Genomic DNA, 9641 nt, shown 5'->3' with positions numbered 1-9641 from the left:
GTAGATGGACCGAGAGCTCCGCCTGTCTGACGACCGATGCAGTGCTTCCAGGAGAGATCACCGTCATTATACTACTATAACCACAACAGTGGAAATACCACAATATAAAAATACTCCATCATAAGTCAAAGTACTGCATTCAAAACTGAAGTTAAAGTACGAAGGTGTAGCCTATCTACAGCTTTTGTTGGTGGAGTTTATTATTAATGTATATATGTAAGCTATTATGTTGCGTACGGTAAGAGCTCTCTAGGAAGCAGTGTTCCTGTGTATGTTTCTGGTGCTTTTATTGTGGAGGATGAGACCGAAAGAGTGGAAGAGGAGAGAGCTTCTGGCGAAGTGTGTGAGAAGTGAATAATGCTGCCATCTAGGCGCAGAATACGGAGCCCCCTGTTTATTATTTTATTATTATCCTAAAGTATAGGCGCTACATAAACCCTCGGCTACATGTATGTATATAATATATATGTTCAATACACTTACTCAGTGCTTGTATTGGTGGTAGTAGTTAATAGTAAATGTACAGTTACTTTGCACCACTTCTAACAAACTAAGGAACTAAAACAAAACTGATTGATTGCCTCCAAATATATAAACAATGGTCGTTTGTTTTAGTAGACCTAATATAATTGCTGGTAAAAATTATAATAATTTTTATTCATTAAATCCTATTAAACAGTCATATGGCTTCAAATTATGGTCAGGCTGATTATTCTGTTCATTATAGGCTCCTTGCTGTTTCCTGTGGTTTCTTGTGGTTTCCTGTGGAGGTCACTGTGGCAGCTGAACAGGCTTATATGAGAAGCAATCCTAAAATGTGGTTAAACATCTACAATCTTCCTTTATTTGATTGATTTATTTCCTCTTCTTACTGTACATAACTCCATAACGGGCAAGTTAGCATAGAATTCTTCAACCAAGCACCAAGACAAATGGGCCTTAGCATAGCATGTAGCAGCCTGTCATGGAATATTTTACCCACAGTAGTCTCATCATTTTAAGATCCAACAGGATTGATTTTTTAAGACCCATCTCCTCCTATGTTCTGTCAGAGTATTTGATTTGTCTTCCTTTCTGCCCGAAAGCTTTTTACATGGTGGAGTTCTGCCTTTTACCCATAAACCTGATGAAGGATGAAAGTTAAAGTCTGCATTAACGGTTTATCGACATTTATTAACAGGATAAAGCTGTTGAGATGGATGAACCATGTCCTTTTCAGCTGGGTCCTCAACACAAATATACAGAAAATAAAGTACATGAAATAAAACAGCACTAGTACACTCACACATACACAGACAAAAGCTCTCCAAGGCCAAACCACTCCCACACACATACCCATACACAGCTAGTCTATATCCATTCATTTACATGCACCTACACATTATAATCGATGAATGCACATAGACGGGATGTAACATTTTGGATACAGACTACAAAGTAACCTTCGGCAGCTGCCTGATAAATACAGGTAGACCTATGTACACGAATGCAGTAAAAAAAAGAAAAATTATACCATTCAAAATACCCCATTGTGGTAGTTAAAGAAACATTACTTCAATAAACGCCCAATTTTGAAACATTTGGACAGGCAGAAAGCAGGTCAGTTAATGTATTTATTAATATTTTATTGATTCATTGTTCTGTCAGAGTGAGCTTCCACCAGTGGGACTGTGCTTTAAAGTGATGTATAGGTTTGATTATTATATATCAGGTGGGAAATCAAAATGGATCACCAAATGTGCTTTAAAACAATGCAAAACTCCAGTTTGGTGGTTCACAGTTAATACAAAATGTGCTCAAAAACAAGGCTGCTCTTTTTTTTCATTTATTCGATAGCTTTTTCACACTTCAGCCACAGGATATCCTGAGAGATCAGTCATCTGCAGTGTGTTTTTCTATTTTATTTTACGTCTGACGCAAGCGCGAGGTGATTTCCGGGGTAGCGGGTGCGGCGGCGGACAAAGTTCCAGAAGTGGAGGATGACGGTGGTGGGAGTGAACTATCTTGACAGTGAAGCGCATCTCTTCGGTTGTTTCAGCCGAGGCTCGCTCGCAGTCCCCCGGTCAGAAGGCACACCGGAGTCACGGAGGACCAGCTGACAGCACGGTAAGAACGCGTCCTCTACTCGAGTAACACCGCGAATTCACTCAGCAAACGTTTAATTAGGTGGAATCATCTTTTTTCAGGCATGACACAACATCACGTGTTCAATTCTTGATTATTACGAGCTAGTTTGCGGTTGTTGACTACATGTTCTGCTAACGACTTGTCCCGTTTGAACCAATGTAACGATGTGTTTGTATATCTTACATAATTACAAAGTATGTTGCGTTGGCGTGCACGGAGTTCAGTGACCGTACTGATGAAAGTCTGTCATTTGCCAACAGGGACTAAACGTTTTGCTGCTAGCTAGAAGTTGTCTTTTTAAGAAATGTTTTTTGTTGCACTTTCAGGCTACCTCTCTGACTTGTTTTTTCTCTTCAACTTTGTTTCACAAACACCCTCAAGGTTTCCCATGTAGGCTGCTCGGGGTACTTTCAGTGACTCACATAGACAACATCAAATTCCCCTTCTACCACCTAACGAGCTAACATCTCATTATTCTTCAGTGGCCTGTGCAACAGTTTAGCCTCTATGCAACCAGAACCACACCATATGCACGCAATAGTTAGTGTGTATCCACAATACAACCCCCCCCCCCCCCTTTCTGCTTGGTTTAATGGCATAACAAATAACATTTACTCTCACTGTCTAAATGTTTGCTTGGGTTTTTATGAGCTCATTTATCATCTGAGGTCTTGCAGAGCAGATTGTAAGCAGCGAACGTGAAAGATCATAAATCAAAAAACATCTTTTGAGCAAACACACCAGCTCTGAACATAAACCAACTCAGAAAAAAACAATGGCAGGTGCACCATGTCAGGGTTTCTGTGGAAGTAATGCTTAGCAACAAAAGCCAACACCAGAGCACACGATGAGGGATCGTCTTGTTAATCAGTAAACCGAGGTAGAAGGCGAGAAAGCATAATTAATGTGGCATTTTCGGCGGTGCTTCGGCGGAAGAGGGAGTTAATGCAATCAAAGTAGAAAAACAGCATTTTTTTTGGATGCATGCCTAGATGTTGTTTTCTTTTTTAATAAAGCCAATTTATTGCTCAAATGTGTATTTCATCACTTTAAAGTCAGCTGGGCAAGACATGAAGTCTCTTGTTATCCCAGGCAGGCATTTTGCATCCTCTTACTCGCCATCATTCGAGGACAAATCCTGCTTTGCGTTGCATGTGAAAATGGCAAAATGTGGTGCTACAAAGTCAAACCTCTGGGGGAACTTTTCTTTCTTTTTTTTATTTATTGCAAAGGCGTGAAATATGAGAGACACAGGTCCCTAAGTGACCCATCTGAAGCCTGAGACATTAGGTGGCCCAGGTTGTGTTGCGCTCGGGGAGCCTGGTGCAGTTATTCATTCTCTCGGTGTGATCCAGAGTGTTCTGCAGGGCGCCATAACGGCAGGAACAGGTAATCTCTTGTTATCTGTGTCGTGGCAGTGGGATATCTCATTGTAAGCAAGCTTCCGTGTGCCCCTCCTCTAAACCCTGAAATACAGTCTAGAGTCGGAGCTCTTGAATTACATTTTAGGGGACATAAAAAACGCCAGTTCTTTTGAAATATATCATCATATATATATATATATATATATATATATATATATATATATATATATATATATATATATATATATATATATATATATATATACTATTATGGAATGTAAATAGAGAGTGTGTTTCACTGTACTTTGCATCCCTAGTGAGGGGCTTGCCGATCTTGTGCGTGACTGTGATACCGAGACCTGACTGGGTGATATTTGATCATCGCACATGCGTCAGAATACTTGAAACGTGCCCTCGGCTTAGTGCAACAATCCTTCTCCAGAGCTTTTTTATCAGGGTGTTTTCCTCCGAAGGAAAAGCCTCGGTGCTGCGAAAAAGAGAGACATTTCCAGGGCCTTCCTGACGCCAGAGGTCAGGAGCTAAACACCGGAGACGACTCCGTCTTATCTGTGGCCTCCGGGCAGAAACACAACGGGGACTGAACACAAAAAAAGATAACGTGTCGGAGCTGAAGCGGCCGTATTTAGGAATGTCTTCACGTTGAGTCACCATCCCATACGTGAACATACGGTCAGAAGCACATGCTGCACGGTGCGCCGGGTCGAGACCTCGCGTAGACTGGTCAAGTGCAGAACATGGCTGCCCGCAAGTAAACAAGCCCACGCATAATAATCCATGTGTGCAGCCAGTCTCCCTGCAGGCGAGGTGACGTTGTTTGAGCCGTGCCTGCTCCATCTCGTTTGTAGTAAGACGTGTGGTCATGTTTACGTTTGTCGTCGTGGTATTTCTGGAATGTTTTCCCAAATCTCCTGTGTTCTCATTTTGTGATTCACCGTGAATTGATTGCTTCAAGCCTCAAGAGGAAGTTTGCAGTCGTCTCTACGTGCCGGAGAGAGTTACGAGAACTCAGAAGCAGAAGTTGTTTCAACAGAAACATGAATCACGGAGGTCAATTGACACAATACGAGGCTTAGATTTTCCCTCCGATTGTTTTGGGCGTGTAGTCCTGTTAACCACTGTTCCTCTGTGGTCTGACACCACATCTTGCAGAATGTTTTGTTACTGCCAGCGTACATCAAACACGCCTGTAAATCACCCGCCCGCCCCCCCCCTTACTGCACTGCAAATAATCGTCTGGTTTCGCAGGATCAGTGACGAATTACTGACGCATGATTGTGGTTTACAGCCTCTCTCGAGGGCCGCGGCCTCGCGCCGCTTCCTGATTGTGACCCCTCGTTCTGTCGGCTTGTATTTGGGAAGACATCTGGCCTTGCCCAAAGACTATTCCTACTACTACTCCTGCCATTGCGGCAAGTTACATGTCATATTGTACACGTTTATATCTATTTTCTAGCTTCACGATAATGTGAATAAGAGAAATCGTAACTCAAAACATCATAGAAGACGTGGCTGATATTAGTCACCATACATCATTAACAGGAAAGGGAAGGCAGGGTTGTCGCTGAAGCAATGCTTCGGCTCGGGGGCCAGTCTGTGTGGCAACATGTGCACGCACATCTGCACAGGCCGCAATGCCAGGAAAGTGTTGAAAAACAACGATTGTGTGCTGAGGAATGTGTGTGTGTGTGTGTGTGTGTGCATGCGACAGCAACACTGGTCTCTGCCAGCAGATACCGACCGTAAGATTCAATCAGGGATACTTTTTGGCGGTTAATACTTTTGTGTGGTGAAATTCAGTTTGAGTAATTCACAAGGCAGCTCTTGTTTTCCCTTAAAGACCCATTTTAGTCTTTTATTGTTAGGTAGGACGGGGCAATCTGAAGGATTTAGACCATTATGATGGAAGTATATGACGTCAATTCCCGTGTCCCCATTGGTAATTTTTGGGTTGATACTATTTGTTACACAGATTTTATGCTAAATTTAACAATTTTTACCACTCGAGAATTGATGAAAATTAATACAAATCCCTCCAAAATACCACATTGAAAACTAAATGCTGGGACTTCTGTGAGAATTGCATTCTTTTGGCGATTGGATGGCGAGTACTTCTGTTCTTGAAACTGCTCAGAAACCACCTCATTGTCAATAAACCTATGAAAACCCTAACCCGCCGAATGCCCCAGGTCTCTAGTCTGTGGTTGTAAAGGTTCATGAGCCTGTGATCATCCTCGACATCACAACAGGGCATTTTATACAGAGACGTCAAGTTTCACTACAATGAAACAGTTACTATGTGGTTTAACATCATCACACATGAATACAATTGGGGGATCATTGGATCCACTAGAGTCTCAGCTTTCCAGTCAAACCTAATTCATGCAATGTAAAGACTTTTTCCCAAAACTACATGGGATTAGCATGAGTGGGCATGTCCCTTAAAGGGGAGACTCGTGGGCAACCTCCGGGTCTGAAAAGTTAGGCCAATGCAGAAGTGCCTTAAGCTTACATCCATTCACAAAGCCAGCAGGGGGCGACTCCTCTGATTGTATAGAAGTCTATGAGAAAATGACTCTACTTCTCTCTTGATTTATTACCTCAGTAAACATTGTAAACATGAGTTTATGGTCTCAATCGCTGGTTTCAAGTCTTCTTCAATACAGCATGATGTTCATCTAGTACATTATAAGTTAACTTTTTTGGTCGCATAAAAATGTCTTATTCAGTGTTTGGTTGTACTTAGCTCCACCCTCTCGTGTCTCTTCTAATTGCAAAAAAAGAAGCAGGCCACAGCCAAAATGCCAAACTTGATGCTTCAAAACGGCAGTCCACAATCCAGTGGGTGACTTCACTGTGACTACGTCCACTTCTTATATACAGTCTCTGGCAGGGACCCAAATATCTTGAGGTGAGAGGTCGAGGGACCCCTGTGAATATGGCCGTACGAGTTTTTCCCCTCGCCAAAATTTGCAGCCTTATTTAGCCCTTTCCCTGCCCTAGGTCGTCCTATTTCATATCATACCAACATCTTTACCCTAGCTTTAAAAGTGAGCCAGCGACAGCCTCTTAAAGACGCCAACGTTGGCGGGTCTCAGAGGTGTGTGTGTGTGTGTGTGTGTGTGTGTGTGTGTGTGTGTGTGTGTGTGTGTGTGTGTGTGTGTGTGTGTGTGTGTGTGTGTGTGTGTGTGTGTGTGTGTGTGTGTGTGTGTGTGTGTGTGTGTGTGTGTGTGCGCGCGTGCGTGCGTGCGTGGCGAGAGAGACATCAATATCCCCATTAGGCTCTATTCTGCTTTGAGCTATAGGTCACTTGAAGCCATTTATGTAATTGAAAGTGTCCTAAAAACAATCGGTGGCCTCCCCCTCCTCCCCCGGCCTGTCTGTGTCTCTCATCACTTTAGTCCTCCATCTTTTGTCCCAACAGTCCTTTTATAAGCCGATAATGGGACTTGGCTGTGCCGGGTTTAACAGAGTTTAAAAGCACACCGACACAGGGAGTGTTACTGGGGTTGATTTGCGGCATTTTGTCTGATAGTTAACAGGGATCTGGTTTGCCAGGATTTCCGTGGAATGCTTGTGGTGGGAACGTGACTCTCCCCCCCCCCCCCCCCCCCCCCTCCTGTGACATGTTTACGTGAAACGAGCGGGAAATGAAACACAGCAAGGATCTGCTGCTGGATGGCCTCCTGGATGTGTTCACGAGAAAATCGAATCTGTCTTCATGGAGTAAACATTTATATTCAGTCACCGGTCTGTCTCGTGCTCGGTGGATGTTAACGTGGAAAGTTACAGGCCAGAGCAGGAGCATGTCTACAGAGAGAGAGACTGAGACGGTACTGATAGAACCTGTGCAGTGTCTGTCTGCTTAATCACGACCCTTAACAGGGCTGTCACTGCAGTGTAAACCACATGCAAATGTATTTCTGTAGCGCCTTTTGTCTCCTAATGTTAAAATAGCATTTGGTTTCTATTCATCAGAAGTCATTTGTTCACCAGGGTTCAATTGTTCAATTACAGGGTTGACTTGTAGATTAAAAATAATACATTTGTAGGGTTCAATTCAATCAAAATGTAGATCTTTTTTACCTTCATGAACATATATTTGGTTTCAATAATCGCATTCAAAATGTATGATTATTTATATATATATATATATATATATATACACACACACACACACAGTGGGGAAAAAAAGTATTTAGTCAGCCACCAATTGTGCAAGTTCTCCCACTTAAAAAGATGAGAGATGCCTGTAATTTTCATCATAGGTACACTTCAACTATGAGAGACAGAATGGGGGGAAAGAATCCAGGAAATCACATTGTAGGATTTTTAATGAATTAATTGGTAAATTCCTCGGTAAAATAAGTATTTGGTCACCTACAAACAAGCAAGATTTCTGGCTCTCACAGACCTGTAACTTCTTCTTTAAGAGGCTCCTCTGTCCTCCACTCGTTACCTGTATTAATGGCAACTGTTTGAACTTGTTATCAGTATAAAAGACACCTGTCCACAACCTCAAACAGTCACACTCCAAACTCCACTATGGCCAAGACCAAAGAGCTGTCAAAGGACACCAGAAACAAAATTGTAGACCTGCACCAGGCTGGGAAGACTGAATCTGCAATAGGTAAGCAGCTTGGTGTGAAGAAATCAACTGTGGGAGCAATTATTAGAAAATGGAAGACATACAAGACCACTGATAGTCTCCCTCGATCTGGGGCTCCACGCAAGATCTCACCCCGTGGGGTCAAAATGATCACAAGAACGGTGAACAAAAATCCCAGAACCACACGGGGGGACCCAGTGAATGACCTGCAGAGAGCTGGGACCAAAGTAACAAAGGCTACCATCAGTAACACACTACGCCGCCAGGGACTCAAATCCTGCAGTGCCAGACGTGTCCCCCTGCTTAAGCCAGTACATGTCCAGGCCTGTCTGAAGTTTGCTAGAGAGCATTTGGATGATCCAGAAGAGGATTGGGAGAATGTCATATGGTCAGATGAAACCAAAATAGAACTTTTTGGTAAAAACTCAACTCGTCGTGTTTGGAGGAGAAAGAATGCCGAGTTGCATCCAAAGAACACCATACCTACTGTGAAGCATGGGGGTGGAAACATCATGCTTTGGGGCTGTTTTTCTGCAAGGGGACCAGGACGACTGATCCGTGTAAAGGAAAGAATGAATGGGGCCATGTATCGTGAGATTTTGAGTGGAAACCTCCTTCCATCAGCAAGGGCATTGAAGATGAAACGTGGCTGGGTCTTTCAGCATGACAATGATCCCAAACACACCGCCCGGGAAACGAAGGAGTGGCTTCGTAAGAAGCATTTCAAGGTCCTGGAGTGGCCTAGCCAGTCTCCAGATCTCAACCCCATAGAAAATCTGTGGAGGGAGTTGAAAGTCCGTGTTGCCCAGCGACAGCCCCAAAATATCACTGCTCTAGAGGAGATCTGCATGGAGGAATGGGCCAAAATACCAGCAACAGTGTGTGAAAAGCTTGTGAAGACTTACAGAAAACATTTGACCTCTGTCATTGCCAACAAAGGGTATATAACAAAGTATTGAGATGAACTTTTGTTATTGACCAAATACCAAAATAAATTCTTTAAAAATCAGACAATGTGATTTTCTGGATTTTTTTTTTTTTTTTCTCATTTTGTCTCTCATAGTTGAGGTATACCTATGATGAAAATTACAGGCCTCTCATCTTTTTAAGTGGGAGAACTTGCACAATTGGTGGCTGACTAAATACTTTTTCCCCCCACTATATATATATATATATATATATATATATATATATATATATATATATATATATATATATATATATATATATATATATATATATATATATATATATATATATATATATATATAAATATATATAAATAAAATTATTCTTTTTAATCTTAATTGGATTGATTTAGTCCTGTGTGGATATCGTATGTATTAGACAATCTATACCGTAAAAATGATCGTACACATTTTCAATACTTTTGGATACTCTTACTCTCTTTGCATTTAAAACTCTTTTAATAGCAGTGTTTGTGTTTTGTGGCCGTGTGGGTGAGGGGTTAAACTGCCTATCAGGTAACGGTTGCTACAGGCAGCGACTACAAGCATGTCGGA

The sequence above is a fragment of the Anarhichas minor genome, unplaced genomic scaffold, assembly GCF_050575085.1.
Source record: "Anarhichas minor isolate MPS153535 unplaced genomic scaffold, ASM5057508v1 ptg000023l, whole genome shotgun sequence".
In the NCBI taxonomy this organism is placed as follows: domain Eukaryota; kingdom Metazoa; phylum Chordata; class Actinopteri; order Perciformes; family Anarhichadidae; genus Anarhichas; species Anarhichas minor.
This window is presented reverse-complemented; position numbering follows the sequence as displayed.